Genomic DNA, 20,439 nt, shown 5'->3' on the forward strand with positions numbered 1-20,439 from the left:
GAGGCCACTTACACCACACCAGGGCCTGTGGCTGCTGGCTGAGGCCAGTTACACCACACCAGGGCCTGTGGCTGCTGGCTGAGGCCACATACACCACACCAGGGCCTTAGTTGCTATTGAGGCCATTTACACCACACCAGGGTCTGTGGCTCTTGCTCAGGCCACTTACACCACACCAGGGCCTGTGGCACTGGCTGAGGCCACTTAGACCACACCAGGGCCTGTGGCTGCAGGCTGAGGCCACCTACACCACACCAGGGCCTGTGGCTGCTGGCTGAGGCGACTTACACCACACCAGGGCCTGTTGCTGCTGGCTGAGGCCACTTACACCACACCAGGGACTGTGGCTTCTGGCTGAGGTGACTTACACCACACCAGGGCCTGTGGCTGCTGGCTGAGGCCACTCACACCACACCAGGGCCTGTGGCTCTTGCTCAGGCCACTTACACCACACCAGGGCCTGTGGCTCTTGCTCAGGCCACTCATATCACACCAGGCCCTGCTCTTCTGGCCGAGGCCATCTTCACCAAACCAGGCCCTGTGCTGCTTGCTGTGGCCATGTACAACACACCAGGCCCTGTGCTGGTTCCTGAGGCCATCTTCAACAATCCAGGGCCTGTGCTGTTGGATAAATGCTAAACTGAGCCTTTGGGTTAGGGTATTATGCAAACATGCAGGTATGGTTATAGGATTGTCTTCGTAACTTCAGGTACTTGCCACCTAATCACTTGAATCCATAAATTGAGACATTGTGCTGGGGCCAGCAGCTTACGGCCATACCACCCTGAGCACGCCCGACCTCGTCTGATCTCGGAAGCTAAGCAGGGCTGGGCTTGGTTAGTACTTGGATGGGAGACTGCCTGGGAATACTTGGTGCTGTAAGCCTTTCATTTTCATGTCATTGAACCGCTTTTGATCCAGAAAAGGGGTGTATTAAAAGACCAAAAGCAGCTGCCCATTAATGAGGGCACATTAACGACATTGCTTTTGGCTCTTTTCCAATGTCTTGTGCTGCTAGCTGATGCCACCTACACCACACCAGGGCCTGAGTGACCGGCTGGGGCCACTTACACCACATCAGGGCCTGTGGCTGCTGGCTGAGGCCAGTTACACCACACCAGAGCCTGTGGCTGCTGGCTGAGGCCACCTACACCACACCAGGGCCTTAGTTGCTATTGAGGCCAATTACACCACACCAGGGTCTGTGGCTCTTGCTCAGGCCACTTACACCACACCAGGGCCTGTGGCACTGGCTGAGGCCACTTACACCACACCAGGGCCTTAGTTGCTATTGAGGCCAATTACACCACACAAGGGCCTGTGGCTGCTGGCTGAGGCCACCTACACCACACCAGGGCCTGTGGCTGCTGGCTGAGGCCACTTACACCACACCAGGGCCCTTTTGCTGCTGGCTGAGGCCACTTACACCACACCAGTGCCTGTGGCTTCTGGCTGAGGCCACTTACACCACACCAGGGCCTGTGGCTGCTGGCCGAGGCCACTTACACCACACCAGGGCCTGTGGCTGCTGGCTGAGGCCACCTACACCACACCAGGGCATTAGTTGCTATTGAGGCCAATTACACCACACCAGGGTCTGTGGCTCTTGCTCAGGCCACTTACACCACACCAGGGCCTGTGGCTCTTGCTCAGGCCACTTACACCACACCAGGGCCTGTGGCTGCTGGCTGAGGCCACTTACACCACACCAGGGCCTGTGGCTGCTGGCTGAGGCCACCTACACCACACCAGGGCCTGTGGCTGCTGGCTGAGGCCACCTACACCACACCAGGGCCTGTGGCTGCTGGCTGAGGCCACTTACACCACACCAAGGCCTGTGGCTCTTGCTCAGGCCACTCACATCACACCAGGCCCTGCGCTTCTGGCCGAGGCCATCTTCACCAAACCAGGCCCTGTGCTCCTTGCTGTGGCCATGTACAACACACCAGGCCCTGTGCTGGTTCCTGAGGCCATCTTCAACAATCCAGGGCCTGTGCTGTTGGATAAATGCCAAACTGAGCCTTTGGGTTAGGGTATTATGCAAACATGCAGGTATGGTTATAGCATTGTCTTCGTAACTTCAGGTACTTGCCACCTAATCACTTGAATCCATAAATTGAGACATTGTGCTGGGTCCAGCAGCTTACGGCCATACCACCCTGAGCACGCCCGACCTCGTCTGATCTCGGAAGCTAAGCAGGGCTGGGCTTGGTTAGTACTTGGATGGGAGACTACCTGGGAATACCTGGTGCTGTAAGCCTTTGATTTTCATGTCATTGAACCGCTTTTGATCCAGAGAAGGGGTGTATTAAAAGACCAAAAGCAGCTGCCCATTAATGAGGGCACATTAACGACACTGCTTTTGGCTCTTTTCCAATGTCTTGTGCTGCTAGCTGATGCAACCTACACCACACAAGGGCCTGAGTGACCGGCTGGGGCCACTTACACCACATCAGGGCCTGTGGCTCTGGCTGAGGCCACTTTCACCACACCAGGGCCTGTGGCTGCTGGCTGAGGCCACCTACACCACACCAGGGCATTAGTTGCTATTGAGGCCAATTACACCACACCAGGGTCTGTGGCTCTTGCTCAGGCCACTTACACCACACCAGGGCCTGTGGCTCTTGCTCAGGCCACTTACACCACACCAGGGCCTGTGGCTGCTGGCTTAGGCCACCTACACCACACCAGGGCATTAGTTGCTATTGAGGCCAATTACACCACACCAGGGTCTGTGGCTCTTGCTCAGGCCACTTACACCACACCAGGGCCTGTGGCTCTTGCTCAGGCCACTTACACCACACCAGGGCCTGTGGCACTGGCTGAGGCCACTTACACCACACCAGGGCCTGTGGCTGCTGGCTGAGGCCACTTACACCACACCAGGGCCTGTGGCTGCTGGCTGAGGCCACTTACACCACACCAGGGCCTGTGGCTGGTGGCTGAGGCCACCTACACCACACCAGGGCCTGTGGCTGCTGGCTGAGGCGACTTACACCACACCAGGGCCCTTTTGCTGCTGGCTGAGGCCACTTACACCACACCAGTGCCTGTGGCTTCTGTCTGAGGCGACTTACACCACACCAGGGCCTGTGGCTGCTGGCTGAGGCCAATTACACCACACCAGGGTCTGTGGCTCTTGCTCAGACCACTTACACCACACCAGGGCCTGTGGCACTGGCTGAGGCCACTTACACCACACCAGGGCCTGTGGCTGCTGGCTGAGGCCACTTACACCACACCAGGGCCTGTGGCTGCTGGCTGAGGCCACCTACACCACACCAGGGCCTGTGGCTGCTGGCTGAGGCGACTTACACCACACCAGGGCCCTTTTGCTGCTGGCTGAGGCCACCTACACCACACCAGGGCCTGTGGCTTCTGGCTGAGGCGACTTACACCACACCAGGGCCTGTGGCTGCTGGCTGAGGCCACTTACACCACACCAAGGCCTGTGGCTCTTGCTCAGGCCACTCACATCACACCAGGGCCTGTGCTGCTAGCTGAGGCCACTTACACCAAACCAGGGCCTGTGGCTGCTTGCTGAGGCCATCTTCACCAAACCAGGCCCTGTGCTGCTTGCTGTGGCCATGTAAAACACACCAGGTCCTGTGCTGGTTCTTGAGGCCATCTTCAACAATCCAGGGCCTGTGCTGTTGGATAAATGCCAAACTGAGCCTTTTGGTTAGGGTATTATGCAAACATGCAGGTATGGTTATAGGATTGTCTTCGTAACTTCAGGTACTTGCCACCTAATCACTTGAATCCATAAATTGAGACATTGTGCTGGGGCCAGCAGCTTACGGCCATACCACCCTGAGCACGCCCGACCTCGTCTGATCTCGGAAGCTAAGCAGGGCTGGGCTTGGTTAGTACTTGGATGGGAGACTGCCTTGGAATACTTGGTGCTGTAAGCCTTTGATTTTCATGTCATTGAACCGCTTTTGATCCAGAGAAGGGGTGTATTAAAAGACCAAAAGCAGCTGCCCATTAATGAGGGCACATTAACGACATTGCTTTTGGCTGTTTTCCAATGTCTTGTGCTGCTAGCTGATGCCACCTACACCACACCAGGGCCTGAGTGACCGGCTGGGGCCACTTACACCACATCAGGGCCTGTGGCTCTGGCTGAGGCCACTTACACCACACCAGGGCCTGTGGCTGCTGGCTGAGGCCACTTACACCACACCAGGGCCTGTGGCTGCTGGCTGAGGCCACTTACACCACACCAGGGCCTTAGTTGCTATTGAGGCCAATTACACCACACCATGGTCTGTGGCTCTTGCTCAGGCCACTTACACCACACCAGGGCCTGTGGCACTGGCTGAGGCCACTTACACCACACCAGGGCCTGTGGCTGCTGGCTGAGGCCACTTACACCACACAAGGGCTTGTGGCTGCTGGCTGAGGCCACCTACACCACACCAGGGCCTGTGGCTGCTGGCTGAGGCCACCTACACCACACCAGGGCCTGTGGCTGCTGGCTGAGGCCACTTACACCACACCAGGGCCTTAGTTGCTATTGAGGCCAATTACACCACACCATGGTCTGTGGCTCTTGCTCAGGCCACTTACACCACACCAGGGCCTGTGGCACTGGCTGAGGCCACTTACACCACACCAGGGCCTGTGGCTGCTGGCTGAGGCCACCTACACCACACCAGGGCCTGTGGCTGCTGGCTGAGGCGACTTACACCACACCAGGGCCCTTTTGCTGCTGGCTGAGGCCACTTACACCACACCAGTGCCTGTGGCTTCTGGCTGAGGCGACTTACACCACACCAGGGCCTGTGGCTGCTGGCTGAGGCCACTTACACCACACCAGGGCCTGTGGCTCTTGCTCAGGCCACTCACATCACACCAGGCCCTGCGCTTCTGGCCGAGGCCATCTTCACCAAACCAGGCCCTGTGGTTCTTGCTCAGGCCACTTACACCACACCAGGGCCTGTGGCTCTGGCTTAGGCCAATTACACCACACCAGGGTCTGTGGCTCTTGCTGAGGCCACTTACACCACACCAGGGCCTGTGGCTGCTGGCTGAGGCCACTTACACCACACCAGGAACTGTGGCTGCTGGCTGAGACCACCTACACCACACCAGGGCCTGTGGCTGCTTGCTGAGGCGACTTACACCACACCACGGCCTGTTGCTGCTGGCTGAGGCCACTTACACCACACCAGTGCCTGTGGCTTCTGGCTGAGGCGACTTACACCACACCAGGGCCTGTTGCTGCTGGCTGAGGCCACTTACACCACACCAGGGCCTGTGGCTGCTGGCTCAGGCCACTCATATCAAACCAGGTCCTGTGCTTCTGGCCGAGGCCATCTTCACCAAACCAGGCCCTGTGCTGCTAGCTGAGGCGACTTACACCACATCAGGGCCTGTGGCTCTGGCTGAGGCCACTTACACCACACCAGGGCCTGTGGCTGCTGGCTGAGGCCAGTTACACCACACCAGGGCCTGTGGCTGCTGGCTGAGGCCACATACACCACACCAGGGCCTTAGTTGCTATTGAGGCCTATTACACCACACCAGGGTCTGTGGCTCTTGCTCAGGCCACTCACATCACACCAGGCCCTGCGCTTCTGGCCACTTACACCACACCAGGGCCTGTGGCTGCTGGCTGAGGCCACTTACACCATACCAGGGCCTGTGGCTGTTGGCTGAGGCCACTTACACCACACCAGGGCCTTAGTTGCTATTGAGGCCACTTACACCACACCAGGGCCTGTGGCTCTGGCTGAGGCCACTTACACCACACCAGGGCCTTATTTGCTATTCAGGCCAGTTACACCACACCAGGGCCTGTGGCTCTGGCTCAGGCCACTTACACCACACCAGGGCCTGTGGCTGCTGGCTGATTCCACTTACACCACACCAGGGCCTGTGGCTCTTGCTCAGGCCACTCATATCACACCAGGCCCTGTGCTTCTGGCTGAGGCCATCTTCACCAAACCAGGCCCTGTGCTGCTTGCTGTGGCCATCTTCAACAATCCAGGGCCTGTGCTGTTGGATAAATGCCAAACTGAGCCTTTGGGTTAGGGTATTATGCAAACATGCAGGTATGGTTATAGGATTGTCTTCGTAACTTCAGGTACTTGCCACCTAATCACTTGAATCCATAAATTGAGACATTGTGCTGGGGCCAGCAGCTTACGGCCATACCACCCTAAGCACGCCCGACCTCGTCTGATCTCGGAAGCTAAGCAGGGCTGGGCTTGGTTAGTACTTGGATGGGAGACTGCCTGGGAATACCTGGTGCTGTAAGGCTTTCATTTTCATGTCATTGAACCGCTTTTGATCCAGAGAAGGGGTGTATTAAAAGACCAAAAGCAGCTCCCCATTAATGAGGGCACATTAACGACATTGCTTTTGGCTCTTTTCCAATGTCTTGTGCTGCTAGCTGATGCCACCTACACCACACCAGGGCCTGAGTGACCGGCTGGGGCCACTTACACCACATCAGGGCCTGTTGCTCTGGCTGAGGCCAGTTACACCACAACAGGGCCTGTGGCTGCTGGCTGAGGCCACATACACCACACCAGGGCCTTAGTTGCTATTGAGGCCATTTACACCACACCAGGGTCTGTGGCTCTTGCTCAGGCCACTTACACCACACCAGGGCCTGTGGCACTGGCTCAGGCCGCTTAGACCACACCAGGGCCTTAGTTGCTATTGAGGCCACTTACACCACACCAGAGCCTGTGGCTGCTGGCTGAAGCCACTTAAACCACACAAGGGCCTTAGTTGCTAATGAGGCCAATTACACCACACCATGGTCTGTGGCTGCTGGCTGAGGCCACTTACACCACACAAGGGCTTGTGGCTGCTGGCTGAGGCCACTTACACCACACCAGGGCCTGTGGCTGCTGGCTGAGGCCACCTACACCACACCAGGGCCTGTGGCTCTTGCTCAGGCCACTTACACCACACCAGGGCCTGTGGCTCTTGCTCGGGCCACTTACACCACACCAGGGCCTGTGGCTCTTGCTCAGGCCACTCATATCACACCAGGCCCTGTGCTTCTGGCTGAGGCCACTTAGACCACACCAGGGCCTGTGGCTGCTGGCTGAGGCCACTTACACCACACCAGGGCCTGTGGCTGCTGGCTGAGGCCATCTACACCACACCAGGGCCTGTGGCTGCTGGCTGAGGCGACTTACACCACACCAGGGCCCTTTTGCTGCTGGCTGAGGCCACTTACACCACACCAGTGCCTGTGGCTTCTGGCTGAGGCGACTTACACCACACCAGGGCCTGTGGCTGCTGGCTGAGGCCACTTACACCACACCAGGGCCTGTGGCTCTTGCTCAGGCCACTCACATCACACCAGGCCCTGCGCTTCTGGCCGAGGCCATCTTCACCAAACCAGGCCCTGTGGCTCTTGCTCAGGCCACTTACACCACACCAGGGCCTGTGGCACTTGCTCAGGCCACTTACACCACACCAGGGCCCTTTTGCTGCTGGCTGAGGCCACTTACACCACACCAGGGCCTGTGGCTCTTACTCAGGCCACTTACACCACACCAGGGCCTTAGTTGCTATTGAGGCCAATTACACCACACCAGGGTCTGTGGCTCTTGCTCAGGCCACTCACATCACACCAGGCCCTGCGCTTCTGGCCGAGGCCATCTTCACCAAACCAGGCCCTGTGGCTCTTGCTCAGGCCACTTACACCACACCAGGGCCTGTGGCACTTGCTCAGGCCACTTACACCACACCAGGGCCTGTGGCTGCTGGCTGAGGCCACTTACACCACACCAGGGCCTGTGGCTCTTACTCAGGCCACTTACACCACACCAGGGCCTTAGTTGCTATTGAGGCCAATTACACCACACCAGGGCCTGTGGCTGCTGGCTGAGGTGACTTACACCACACCAGGGCCCTTTTGCTGCTGGCTGAGGCCACTTACACCACACCAGTGCCTGTGGCTTCTGGCTGAGGTGACTTACACCACACCAGGGCCTGTGGCTGCTGGCTGAGGCCACTTACACCACACCAGGGCCTGTGGCTCTTGCTCAGGCCACTCACATCACACCAGGCCCTGAGCTTCTGGCCGAGGCCATCTTCACCAAACCAGGCCCTGTGGCTCTTGCTCAGGCCACTTACACCACACCAGGGCCTTATTTGCTATTGAGGCCACTTACACCACACCAGGGCCTGTGGCTCTGGCTTTGGCCACTTACACCACACCAGGGCCTGTGGCACTTGCTCAGGCCACTTACACCACACCAGGGCCTGTGGCTGCTGGCTGAGGCCACTTACACCACACCAGGGCCTGTGGCTCTTACTCAGGCCACTTACACCACACCAGGGCCTGTGGCACTGGCTGAGGCCACTTAGACCACACCAGGGCCTGTGGCTGCTGGCTGAGGCCACTTACACCACACCAGGGCCTGTGGCTGCTGGCTGAGGCCACTTAAACCACACCAGGGCCTGTGGCTGCTGGCTGAGGCCACTTACACCAAACCAGGGCCTGTGGCTGCTTGCTGAGGCCATCTTCACCAAACCAGGCCCTGTGCTGCTTGCTGTGGCCATGTAAAACACACCAGGTCCTGTGCTGGTTCTTGAGGCCATCTTCAACAATCCAGGGCCTGTGCTGTGGGATAAATGCCAAACTGAGCCTTTGGGTTAGGGTATTATGCAAACATGCAGGTATGGTTATAGGATTGTCTTCGTAACTTCAGGTACTTGCCACCTAATCACTTGAATTCATAAATTGAGACATTGTGCTGGGGCCAGCAGCTTACGGCCATACCACCCTGAGCACGCCCGACCTCGTCTGATCTCGGAAGCTAAGCAGGGCTGGGCTTGGTTAGTACTTGGATGGGAGACTGCCTGGGAATACCTGGTGCTGTAAGCCTTTCATTTTCATGTCATTGAACCGCTTTTGATCCAGAGAAGGGGTGTATTAAAAGACCAAAAGCAGCTGCCCATTAATGAGGGCACATTAACGACACTGCTTTTGGCTCTTTTCCAATGTCTTGTGCTGCTAGCTGATGCCACTTACACCACACCAGGGCCTAAGTGACCGGCTGGGGCCACTTACACCACATCAGGGCCTGTGGCTGCTGGCTGAGGCCACTTACACCACACCAGGGCCTGTGGCTGCTGGCTGAGGCCACTTACACCACACCAGGGCCTGTGGCTGCTGGCTGAGGCCACCTACACCACACCAGGGCCTGTGGCTGCTGGCTGAGGCCACTTACACCACACCAGGGCCCTTTTGCTGCTGGCTGAGGCCACTTACACCACACCAGTGCCTGTGGCTGCTGGCTGAGGCCACCTACACCACACCAGGGCCTGTGGCTGCTGGCTGAGGCGACTTACACCACACCAGGGCCCTTTTGCTGCTGGCTGAGGCCACTTACACCACACCAGGGCCTGTGGCACTGGCTGAGGCGACTTACACCACACCAGAGCCTGTGGCTGCTGGCTGAGGCCACCTACACCACACCAGGGCCTTAGTTGCTATTGAGGCCACTTACACCACACCAGGGCCTGTGGCTCTGGCTGAGGCCACTTACACCACACCAGGGCCTGTGGCTGCTGGCTGAGGCCACTTACACCACACCAGGGCCCTCTTGCTGCTGGCTGAGGCCACTTACACCACACCAGTGCCTGTGGCTTCTGGCTGAGGCCACTTACACCACACCAGGGCCTGTGGCTGCTGGCTGAGGCCAATTACACCACACCAGGCTCTGTGGCTCTTGCTCAGGCCACTTACACCACACCAGGGCCTGTGGCACTGGCTGAGGCCACTTACACCACACCAGGGCCTGTGGCTGCTGGCTGAGGCCACTTACACCACACCAGGGCTTGTGGCTGCTGGCTGAGGCCAATTACACCACACCAGGGCCTGTGGCTGCTGGCTGAGGCCACCTACACCACACCAGGGCCTGTGGCTGCTGGCTGAGGCCACTTACACCACACCAGGGCCTGTGACTGCTGGCTGAGGCCACTTACACCACACCAGGGCCTTAGTTGCTATTGAGGCCACTTACACCACACCAGGGCCTGTGGCTCTGGCTGAGGCCACTTACACCACACCAGGGCCTGTGGCTGCTGGCTGAGGCCACCTACACCACACCAGGGCATTAGTTGCTATTGAGGCCAATTACACCACACCAGGGTCTGTGGCTCTTGCTCAGGCCACTTACACCACACCAGGGCCTGTGGCTCTTGCTCAGGCCACTTACACCACACCAGGGCCTGTGGCACTGGCTGAGGCCACTTACACCACACCAGGGCCTGTGGCTGCTGGCTGAGGCCACTTACACCACACCAGGGCCTGTGGCTGCTGGCTGAGGCCACTTATACCACACCAGGGCCCTTTTGCTGCTGGCTGAGGCCACCTACACCACACCAGGGCCGGTGGCTGCTGGCTGAGGCGACTTACACCACACCAGGGCCCTTTTGCAGCTGGCTGAGGCCACTTACACCACACCAGTACCTGTGGCTTCTGGCTGAGGCGACTTACACCACACCAGGGCCTGTGGCTTCTGGCTGAGGCCAATTACACCACACCAGGGTCTGTGGCTCTTGCTCAGGCCACTTACACTACACCAGGGCCTGTGGCACTGGCTGAGGCCACTTACACCACACCAGGGCCTGTGGCTGCTGGCTGAGGCCAATTACACCACACCAGGGTCTGTGGCTCTTGCTCAGGCTACTTACACTACACCAGGGCCTGTGGCACTGGCTGAGGCCACTTACACCACACCAGGGCCTGTGGCTGCTGGCTGAGGCCACTTACACCACACCAGGGCCTGTGGCTGCTGGCTGAGGCCACTTACACCACACCAGGGCCTGTGGCTGCTGGCTGAGGCCACCTACACCACACCAGGGCCTGTGGCTGCTGGCTGAGGCCACTTACACCACACCAAGGCCTGTGGCTCTTGCTCAGGCCACTCACATCACACCAGGCCCTGCGCTTCTGGCCGAGGCCATCTTCACCAAACCAGGCCCTGTGCTGCTTGCTGTAGCCATGTACAACACACCAGGCCCTGTGCTGGTTCCTGAGGCCATCTTCAACAATCCAGGGCCTGTGCTGTTGGATAAATGCCAAACTGAGCCTTTGGGTTAGGGTATTATGCAAACATGCAGGTATGGTTATAGGATTATCTTCGTAACTTCAGGTACTTGCCACCTAATCACTTGAATCCATAAATTGAGACATTGTGCTGGGCCCAGCAGCTTACGGCCATACCACCCTGAGCACACCCGACCTCGTCTGATCTCGGAAGCTAAGCAGGGCTGGGCTTGGTTAGTACTTGGATGGGAGACTGCCTGGGAATACCTGGTGCTGTCAGTCTTTCATTTTCATGTCATTGAACCGCTTTTGATCCAGAGAAGGGGTGTATTAAAAGACCAAAAGCAGCTGCCCATTAATGAGGGCACATTAACGACACTCCTTTTGGCTCTTTTCCAATGTCTTGTGCTGCTAGCTGATGCCACCTACACCACACCAGGACCTAAGTGACCGGCTGGGGCCACTTACACCACATCAGGGCCTGTGGCTCTGGCTGAGGCCACTTACACCACACCAGGGCCTGTGGCTGCTGGCTGAGGCCAGTTACACCACACCAGAGCCTGTGGCTGCTGGCTGAGGCCACTTACACCACACCAGGGCCTTAGTTGCTATTGAGGCCACTTACACCCCACCAGGGCCTGTGGCTGCTGGCTGAGGCCAGTTACACCACACCAGGGCCTGTGGCTGCTGGCTGAGGCCACATACACCACACCAGGGCCTTAGTTGCTATTGAGGCCATTTACACCACACCAGGGTCTGTGGCTCTTGCTCAGGCCACTTACACCACACCAGGGCCTGTGGCACTGGCTGAGGCCACTTAGACCACACCAGGGCCTGTGGCTGCAGGCTGAGGCCACCTACACCACACCAGGGCCTGTGGCTGCTGGCTGAGGCGACTTACACCACACCAGGGCTTGTGGCTGCTGGCTGAGGCCACTTACACCACACCAGGGACTGTGGCTTCTGGCTGAGGTGACTTACACCACACCAGGGCCTGTGGCTGCTGGCTGAGGCCACTTACACCACACCAGGGCCTGTGGCTCTTGCTCAGGCCACTTACACCACACCAGGGCCTGTGGCTCTTGCTCAGGCCACTCATATCACACCAGGCCCTGCACTTCTGGCCGAGGCCATCTTCACCAAACCAGGCCCTGTGCTGCTAGCTGTGGCCATGTACAACACACCAGGCCCTGTGCTGGTTCCTGAGGCCATCTTCAACAATCCAGGGCCTGTGCTGTTGGATAAATGCTAAACTGAGCCTTTGGGTTAGGGTATTATGCAAACATGCAGGTATGGTTATAGGATTGTCTTCGTAACTTCAGGTACTTGCCACCTAATCACTTGAATCCATAAATTGAGACATTGTGCTGGGGCCCGCAGCTTACGGCCATACCACCCTGAGCACGCCCGACCTCGTCTGATCTCGGAAGCTAAGCAGGGCTGGGCTTGGTTAGTACTTGGATGGGAGACTGCCTGGGAATACTTGGTGCTGTAAGCCTTTCATTTTCATGTCATTGAACCGCTTTTGATCCAGAGAAGGGGTGTATTAAAAGACCAAAAGCAGCTGCCCATTAATAAGGGCACATTAATCACATTGCTTTTGGCTCTTTTCCAATGTCTTGTGCTGCTAGCTGATGCCACCTACACCACACCAGGGCCTGAGTGACCGGCTGGGGCCACTTACACCACATCAGGGGCTGTGGCTCTGGCTGAGGCCAGTTACACCACACCAGGGCCTGTGGGTTCTGGCTGAGGCGACTTACACCAAACCAGGGCCTGTGGCTGCTGGCTGAGGCCACTTACACCACACCAGGGCCTTAGTTGCTATTGAGGCCAATTACACCACACCATGGTCTGTGGATCTTGCTCAGGCCACTTACACCACACCAGGGCCTGTGGCACTGGCTGAGGCCACTTACACCACACCAGGGCCTGTGGCTGCTGGCTGAGGCCACTTACACCACACCAGGGCCTGTGGCTGCTGGCTGAGGCCACTTACACCACACCAGGGCCTTAGTTGCTATTGAGGCCAATTACACCACACCATGGTCTGTGGCTCTTGCTCAGGCCACTTACACCACACCAGGGCCTGTGGCACTGGCTGAGGCCACTTACACCACACCAGGGCCTGTGGCTGCTGGCTGAGGCCACTTACACCACACAAGGGCTTGTGGCTGCTGGCTGAGGCCACCTACACCACACCAGGGCCTGTGGCTCTTGCTCAGGCCACTTACACCACACCAGGGCCTGTGGCTCTTGCTCAGGCCACTTACACCACACCAGGGCCTGTGGCTCTTGCTCAGGCCACTCATATCACACCAGGCCCTGTGCTTCTGGCTGAGGCCACTTACACCACACCAGGGCCTGTGGCTTCTGGCTGAGGCGACTTACACCACACCAGGGCCTGTGGCTGCTGGCTGAGGCCACTTACACCACACCAGGGCCTGTGGCTCTTGCTCAGGCCACTCACATCACACCAGGCCCTGCGCTTCTGGCCGAGGCCATCTTCACCAAACCAGGCCCTGTGGCTCTTGCTCAGGCCACTTACACCACACCAGGGCCTGTGGCTCTGGCTTAGGCCACTTACACCACACCAGGGCCTGTGGCACTTGCTCAGGCCACTTACACCACACCAGGGCCTGTGGCTGCTGGCTGAGGCGACTTACACCACACCAGGGCCTGTGGCTCTTGCTCAGGCCACTTACACCACACCAGGGCCTGTGGCACTGGCTGAGGCCACTTAGACCACACCAGGGCCTGTGGCTGCTGGCTGAGGCCACTCACACCACACCAGGGCCTGTGGCTGCTAGCTGAGGCCACTTACACCAAACCAGGGCCTGTGGCTGCTTGCTGAGGCCATCTTCACCAAACCAGGCCCTGTGCTGCTTGCTGTGGCCATATAAAACACACCAGGTCCTGTGCTGGTTCTTGAGGCCATCTTCAACAATCCAGGGCCTGTGCTGTTGGATAAATGCCAAACTGAGCCTTTTGGTTAGGGTATTATGCAAACATGCAGGTATGGTTATAGGATTGTCTTCGTAACTTCAGGTACTTGCCACCTAATCACTTGAATCCATAAATTGAGACATTGTGCTGTGGCCAGCATCTTACGGCCATACCACCCTGAGCACGCCCGACCTCGTCTGATCTCGGAATTTAAGCAGGGCTGGGCTTGGTTAGTACTTGGATGGGAGACTGCCTGGGAATACCTCGTGCTGTAAGCCTTTGATTTTCATGTCATTGAACCGCTTTTGATCCAGAGAAGGGTTGTATTAAAAGACCAGAAGCAGCTCCCCATTAATGAGGGCACATTAACGACATTGCTTTTGGCTGTTTTCCAATGTCTTGTGCTGCTAGCTGATGCCACCTACACCACACCAGGGCCAGAGTGACCGGCTGGGGCCACTTACACCACATCAGGGCCTGTGGCTCTGGCTGAGGCCACTTACACCACACCAGGGCCTGTGGCTGCTGGCTGAGGCCAGTTACACCACACCAGAGCCTGTGGCTGCTGGCTAAAGCCACTTACACCACACCAGGGCCTTAGTTGCTATTGAGGCCACTTACACCACACCAGGGCCTGTGGCTGCTGGCTGAGGCCACCTACACCACACCAGGGCCTGTGGCTGCTGGCTGAGGCCAGTTACACCACACCAGGGCCTGTGGCTGCTGGCTGAGGCCACTTACACCATACCAGGGCCTGTGGCTGTTGGCTGAGGCCACTTACACCACACCAGGGCCTTAGTTGCTATTGAGGCCACTTACACCACACCAGGGCCTGTGGCTCTGGCTGAGGCCACTTACACCACACCAGGGCCTTATTTGCTATTCAGGCCACTTACACCACACCAGGGCCTGTGGCTGCTGGCTCAGGCCACTTACACCACACCAGGGCCTGTGGCTGCTAGCTGATGCCACCTACACCACACCAGGGCCTGAGTGACCGGCTGGGGCCACTTACACCACACCAGGGCCTGTGGCTCTTGGTCAGGCCACTCACATCACACCAGGCCCTGCTCTTCTGGCCGAGGCCATCTTCACCAAACCAGGCCCTGTGCTGCTAGCTGTGGCCATGTACAACACACCAGGCCCTGTGGCTCTTGCTCAGGCCACTCACATCACACCAGGCCCTGCGCTTCTGGCCGAGGCCACCTACACCACACCAGGGCCTTAGTTGCTATTGAGGCCAATTACACCACACAAGGGCATGTGGCTGCTGGCTGAGGCCACCTACTCCACACCAGGGCCTGTGGCTGCTGGCTGAGGCCACTTACACCACACCAGGGCCCTTTTGCTGCTGGCTGAGGCCACTTACACCACACCAGTGCCTGTGGCTTCTGGCTGAGGCGACTTACACCACACCAGGGCCTGTGGCTGCTGGCTGAGGCCACTTACACCACACCAAGGCCTGTGGCTCTTGCGCAGGCCACTCACATCACACCAGGCCCTGCGCTTCTGGCCGAGGCCATCTTCACCAAACCAGGCCCTGTGCTGCTTGCTGTGGCCATGTACAACACACCAGGCCCTGTGCTGGTTCCTGAGGCCATCTTCAACAATCCAGGGCCTGTGCTGTTGGATAAATGCCAAACTGAGCCTTTGGGTTAGGGTATTATGCAAACATGCAGGTATGGTTATAGGATTGTCTTCGTAACTTCAGGTACTTGCCACCTAATCACTTGAATCCATAAATTGAGACATTGTGCTGGAGCCAGCAGCTTACGGCCATACCACCCTGAGCACGCCCGACCTCGTCTGATCTCGGAAGCTAAGCAGGGCTGGGCTTGGTTAGTACTTGGATGGGAGACTGCCTGGGAATACCTGGTGCTGTAAGCCTTTCATTTTCATGTCATTGAACCGCTTTTGATCCAGAGAAGGGGTGTATTAAAAGACCAAAAGCAGCTGCCCATTAATAAGGGCACATTAATCACATTGCTTTTGGCTCTTTTCCAATGTCTTGTGCTGCTAGCTGATGCCACCTACACCACACCAGGGCCTGAGTGACCGGCTGGGGCCACTTACACCACATCAGGGGCTGTGGCTCTGGCTGAGGCCAGTTACACCACACCAGGGCCTGTGGGTTCTGGCTGAGGCGACTTACACCAAACCAGGGCCTGTGGCTGCTGGCTGAGGCCACTTACACCACACCAGGGCCTTAGTTGCTATTGAGGCCAATTACACAACACCATGGTCTGTGGCTCTTGCTCAGGCCACTTACACCACACCAGGGCCTGTGGCACTGGCTGAGGCCACTTACACCACACCAGGGCCTGTGGCTGCTGGCTGAGGCCACTTACACCACACCAGGGCCTGTGGCTGCTGGCTGAGGCCACTTACACCATACCAGGGCCTGTGGCTGCTGGCTGAGGCCACCTACACCACACCAGGGCCTTAGTTGCTATTGAGGCCAATTACACCACACCAGGGTCTGTGGCTCTTGCTCAGGCCACTTACACCACACCAGGGCCTGTGGCACTGGCTGAGGCCACTTACACCACACCAGGGCCTGTGGCTGCTGGCTTAGGCCACCTACACCACACCAGGGCCTTAGTTGCTATTGAGGCCAATTACACCACACAAGGTCCTGTGGCTGCTGGCTGAGGCCACCTACACCACACCAGGGCCTGTGGCTGCTGGCTGAGGCGACTTACACCACACCAGGGCCTGTGGCACTGGCTGAGGCCACTTACACCACATCAGGGCCTGTGGCTGCTGGCTGAGGCCACTTACACCACACAAGGGCTTGTGGCTGCTGGCTGAGGCCACCTACACCACACCAGGGCCTGTGGCTGCTGGCTGAGGCCACTTACACCACACCAGTGCCTGTGGCTTCTGGCTGAGGCGACTTACACCACACCAGGGCCTGTGGCTGCTGGCTGAGGCCACTTACACCACACCAAGGCCTGTGGCTCTTGCTCAGGCCACTCACATCACACCAGGCCCTGCGCTTCTGGCCGAGGCCATCTTCACCAAACCAGGCCCTGTGCTCCTTGCTGTGGCCATGTACAACACACCAGGCCCTGTGCTGGTTTCCTGAGGCCATCTTCAACAATCCAGGGCCTGTGCTGTTGGATAAATGCCAAACTGAGCCTTTGGGTTAGGGTATTATGCAAACATGCAGGTATGGTTATAGCATTGTCTTCGTAACTTCAGGTACTTGCCACCTAATCACTTGAATCCATAAATTGAGACATTGTGCTGGAGCCAGCAGCTTACGGCCATACCACCCTGAGCACGCCCGACCTCGTCTGATCTCGGAAGCTAAGCAGGGCTGGGCTTGGTTAGTACTTGGATGGGAGACTGCCTGGGAATACCTGGTGCTGTAAGCCTTTGATTTTCATGTCATTGAACCGCTTTTGATCCAGAGAAGGGGTGTATTAAAAGACCAAAAGCAGCTGCCCATTAATGAGGGCACATTAACGACACTGCTTTTGGCTCTTTTCCAATGTCTTGTGCTGCTAGCTGATGCAACCTACACCACACAAGGGCCTGAGTGACCGGCTGGGGCCACTTACACCACATCAGGGCCTGTGGCTCTGGCTGAGGCCACTTTCACCACACCAGGGCCTGTGGCTGCTGGCTGAGGCCACCTACACCACACCAGGGCATTAGTTGCTATTGAGGCCAATTACACCACACCAGGGTCTGTGGCTCTTGCTCAGGCCACTTACACCACACCAGGGCCTGTGGCTCTTGCTCAGGCCACTTACACCACACCAGGGCCTGTGGCTGCTGGCTGAGGCCACCTACACCACACCAGGGCATTAGTTGCTATTGAGGCCAATTACACCACACCAGGGTCTGTGGCTCTTGCTCAGGCCACTTACACCACACCAGGGCCTGTGGCTCTTGCTCAGGCCACTTACACCACACCAGGGCCTGTGGCTGCTGGCTGAGGCCACTTACACCACACCAGGGCCTTAGTTGCTATTGAGGCCAATTACACCACACCATGGTCTGTGGCTCTTGCTCAGGCCACTTACACCACACCAGGGCCTGTGGCACTGGCTGAGGCCACTTACACCACACCAGGGCCTGTGGCTGCTGGCTGAGGCCACTTACACCACACCAGGGCCTGTGGCTGCTGGCTGAGGCCACTTACACCACACCAGGGCCTTAGTTGCTATTGAGGCCAATTACACCACACCATGGTCTGTGGCTCTTGCTCAGGCCACTTACACCACACCAGGGCCTGTGGCACTGGCTGAGGCCACTTACACCACACCAGGGCCTGTGGCTGCTGGCTGAGGCCACTTACACCACACCAGGGCCTGTGGCTGCTGGCTGAGGCCACCTACACCACACCAGGGCCTGTGGCTGCTGGCTGAGGCGACTTACACCACACCAGGGCCCTTTTGCTGCTGGCTGAGGCCACTTACACCACACAAGGGCTTGTGGCTGCTGGCTGAGGCCACCTACACCACACCAGGGCCTGTGGCTGCTGGCTGAGGCCACCTACACCACACCAGGGCCTGTGGCTCTTGCTCAGGCCACTTACACCACACCAGGGCCTGTGGCTCTTCCTCAGGCCACTTACACCACACCAGGGCCTGTGGCTCTTGCTCAGGCCACTCATATCACACCAGGCCCTGTGCTTCTGACTGAGGCCATCTTCACCAAACCAGGCCCTGTGCTGCTTGCTGTGGCCATGTACAACACACCAGGCCCTGTGCTGTTTCCTGAGGCCATCTTCAACAATCCAGGGCCTGTGCTGTTGGATAAATGCCAAACTGAGCCTTTGGGTTAGGGTATTATGCAAACATGCAGGTATGGTTATAGGATTGTCTTCGTAACTTCAGGTACTTGCCACCTAATCACTTGAATCCATAAATTGAGACATTGTGCTGGGGCCCAGCAGCTTACGGCCATACCACCCTGAGCACGCCCGACCTCGTCTGATCTCGGAAGCTAAGCAGGGCTGGGCTTGGTTAGTACTTGGATGGGAGACTGCCTGGGAATACCTGTTGCTGTAAGCCTTTCATTTTCATGTCATTGAACCGCTTTTGATCCAGAGAAGGGGTGTATTAAAAGACCAAAAGCAGCTGCCCATTAATAAGGGCACATTAATCACATTGCTTTTGGCTCTTTTCCAATGTCTTGTGCTGCTAGCTGATGCCACCTACACCACACCAGGGCCTGAGTGACCGGCTGGGGCCACTTACACCACATCAGGGGCTGTGGCTCTGGCTGAGGCCAGTTACACCACACCAGGGCCTGTGGGTTCTGGCTGAGGCGACTTACACCAAACCAGGGCCTGTGGCTGCTGGCTGAGGCCACTTACACCACACCAGGGCCTTAGTTGCTATTGAGGCCAATTACACCACACCATGGTCTGTGGCTCTTGCTCAGGCCACTTACACCACACCAGGGCCTGTGGCACTGGCTGAGGCCACTTACACCACACCAGGGCCTGTGGCTGCTGGCTGAGGCCACTTACACCACACCAGGGCCTGTGGCTGCTGGCTGAGGCCACTTACACCACACCAGGGCCTTAGTTGCTATTGAGGCCAATTACACCACACCATGGTCTGTGGCTCTTGCTCAGGCCACTTACACCACACCAGGGCCTGTGGCACTGGCTGAGGCCACTTACACCACACCAGGGCCTGTGGCTGCTGGCTGAGGCCACTTACACCACACAAGGGCTTGTGGCTGCTGGCTGAGGCCACCTACACCACACCAGGGCCTGTGGCTCTTGCTCAGGCCACTTACACCACACCAGGGCCTGTGGCTCTTGCTCAGGCCACTTACACCACACCAGGGCCTGTGGCTCTTGCTCAGGCCACTCATATCACACCAGGCCCTGTGCTTCTGGCTGAGGCCACTTACACCACACCAGGGCCTGTGGCTTCTGGCTGAGGCGACTTACACCACACCAGGGCCTGTGGCTGCTGGCTGAGGCCACTTACACCACACCAGGGCCTGTGGCTCTTGCTCAGGCCACTCACATCACACCAGGCCCTGCGCTTCTGGCCGAGGCCATCTTCACCAAACCAGGCCCTGTGGCTCTTGCTCAGGCCACTTACACCACACCAGGGCCTGTGGCTCTGGCTTAGGCCACTTACACCACACCAGGGCCTGTGGCACTTGCTCAGGCCACTTACACCACACCAGGGCCTGTGGCTGCTGGCTGAGGCGACTTACACCACACCAGGGCCTGTGGCTCTTGCTCAGGCCACTTACACCACACCAGGGCCTGTGGCACTGGCTGAGGCCACTTAGACCACACCAGGGCCTGTGGCTGCTGGCTGAGGCCACTCACACCACACCAGGGCCTGTGGCTGCTAGCTGAGGCCACTTACACCAAACCAGGGCCTGTGGCTGCTTGCTGAGGCCATCTTCACCAAACCAGGCCCTGTGCTGCTTGCTGTGGCCATATAAAACACACCAGGTCCTGTGCTGGTTCTTGAGGC

The 20,439-nt window shown here is 58.1% G+C and overlaps 7 non-coding genes and 4 pseudogenes across 7 annotated transcripts; all 11 read left to right on the plus strand.

The window, feature by feature from the left end:
* Positions 1-766: 766 nt before the first annotated feature.
* Positions 767-885, plus strand: LOC147329122 (5S ribosomal RNA). Its single transcript, XR_015129666.1, has one exon. It is a non-coding gene; the product is annotated as a 5S ribosomal RNA (ribosomal RNA).
* A 1,256-nt stretch (positions 886-2,141) lies between these two features.
* LOC147329123 (5S ribosomal RNA) lies at positions 2,142-2,260 on the plus strand. The gene has a single exon (XR_015129373.1). It is a non-coding gene; the product is annotated as a 5S ribosomal RNA (ribosomal RNA).
* A 1,535-nt stretch (positions 2,261-3,795) lies between these two features.
* On the plus strand, positions 3,796-3,914 carry LOC147329124 (5S ribosomal RNA; annotated as a pseudogene).
* A 2,234-nt stretch (positions 3,915-6,148) lies between these two features.
* LOC147329125 (5S ribosomal RNA) lies at positions 6,149-6,267 on the plus strand (annotated as a pseudogene).
* Positions 6,268-8,741: 2,474 nt separating this feature from the next.
* Positions 8,742-8,860, plus strand: LOC147329126 (5S ribosomal RNA). Its single transcript, XR_015129383.1, has one exon. It is a non-coding gene; the product is annotated as a 5S ribosomal RNA (ribosomal RNA).
* A 2,332-nt stretch (positions 8,861-11,192) lies between these two features.
* Positions 11,193-11,311, plus strand: LOC147329127 (5S ribosomal RNA). Its single transcript, XR_015129724.1, has one exon. It is a non-coding gene; the product is annotated as a 5S ribosomal RNA (ribosomal RNA).
* A 1,097-nt stretch (positions 11,312-12,408) lies between these two features.
* On the plus strand, positions 12,409-12,527 carry LOC147329128 (5S ribosomal RNA). Its single transcript, XR_015129667.1, has one exon. It is a non-coding gene; the product is annotated as a 5S ribosomal RNA (ribosomal RNA).
* Positions 12,528-14,134: 1,607 nt separating this feature from the next.
* LOC147329129 (5S ribosomal RNA) lies at positions 14,135-14,253 on the plus strand (annotated as a pseudogene).
* Positions 14,254-15,743: 1,490 nt separating this feature from the next.
* Positions 15,744-15,862, plus strand: LOC147329130 (5S ribosomal RNA). Its single transcript, XR_015129385.1, has one exon. It is a non-coding gene; the product is annotated as a 5S ribosomal RNA (ribosomal RNA).
* Positions 15,863-17,236: 1,374 nt separating this feature from the next.
* LOC147329131 (5S ribosomal RNA) lies at positions 17,237-17,355 on the plus strand. The gene has a single exon (XR_015129386.1). It is a non-coding gene; the product is annotated as a 5S ribosomal RNA (ribosomal RNA).
* Positions 17,356-18,883: 1,528 nt separating this feature from the next.
* LOC147329132 (5S ribosomal RNA) lies at positions 18,884-19,002 on the plus strand (annotated as a pseudogene).
* The last annotated feature ends 1,437 nt before the right edge of the window (positions 19,003-20,439 follow it).

Source organism: Aulonocara sp. 'chitande type north' Nkhata Bay, linkage group LG5 (assembly GCF_057382095.1).
Source record: "Aulonocara sp. 'chitande type north' Nkhata Bay isolate Kocher_YH1m ecotype deep benthic linkage group LG5, A_spYH_male_GT1.1, whole genome shotgun sequence".
Classification (NCBI taxonomy): Eukaryota; Metazoa; Chordata; class Actinopteri; order Cichliformes; family Cichlidae; genus Aulonocara; species Aulonocara sp. 'chitande type north' Nkhata Bay.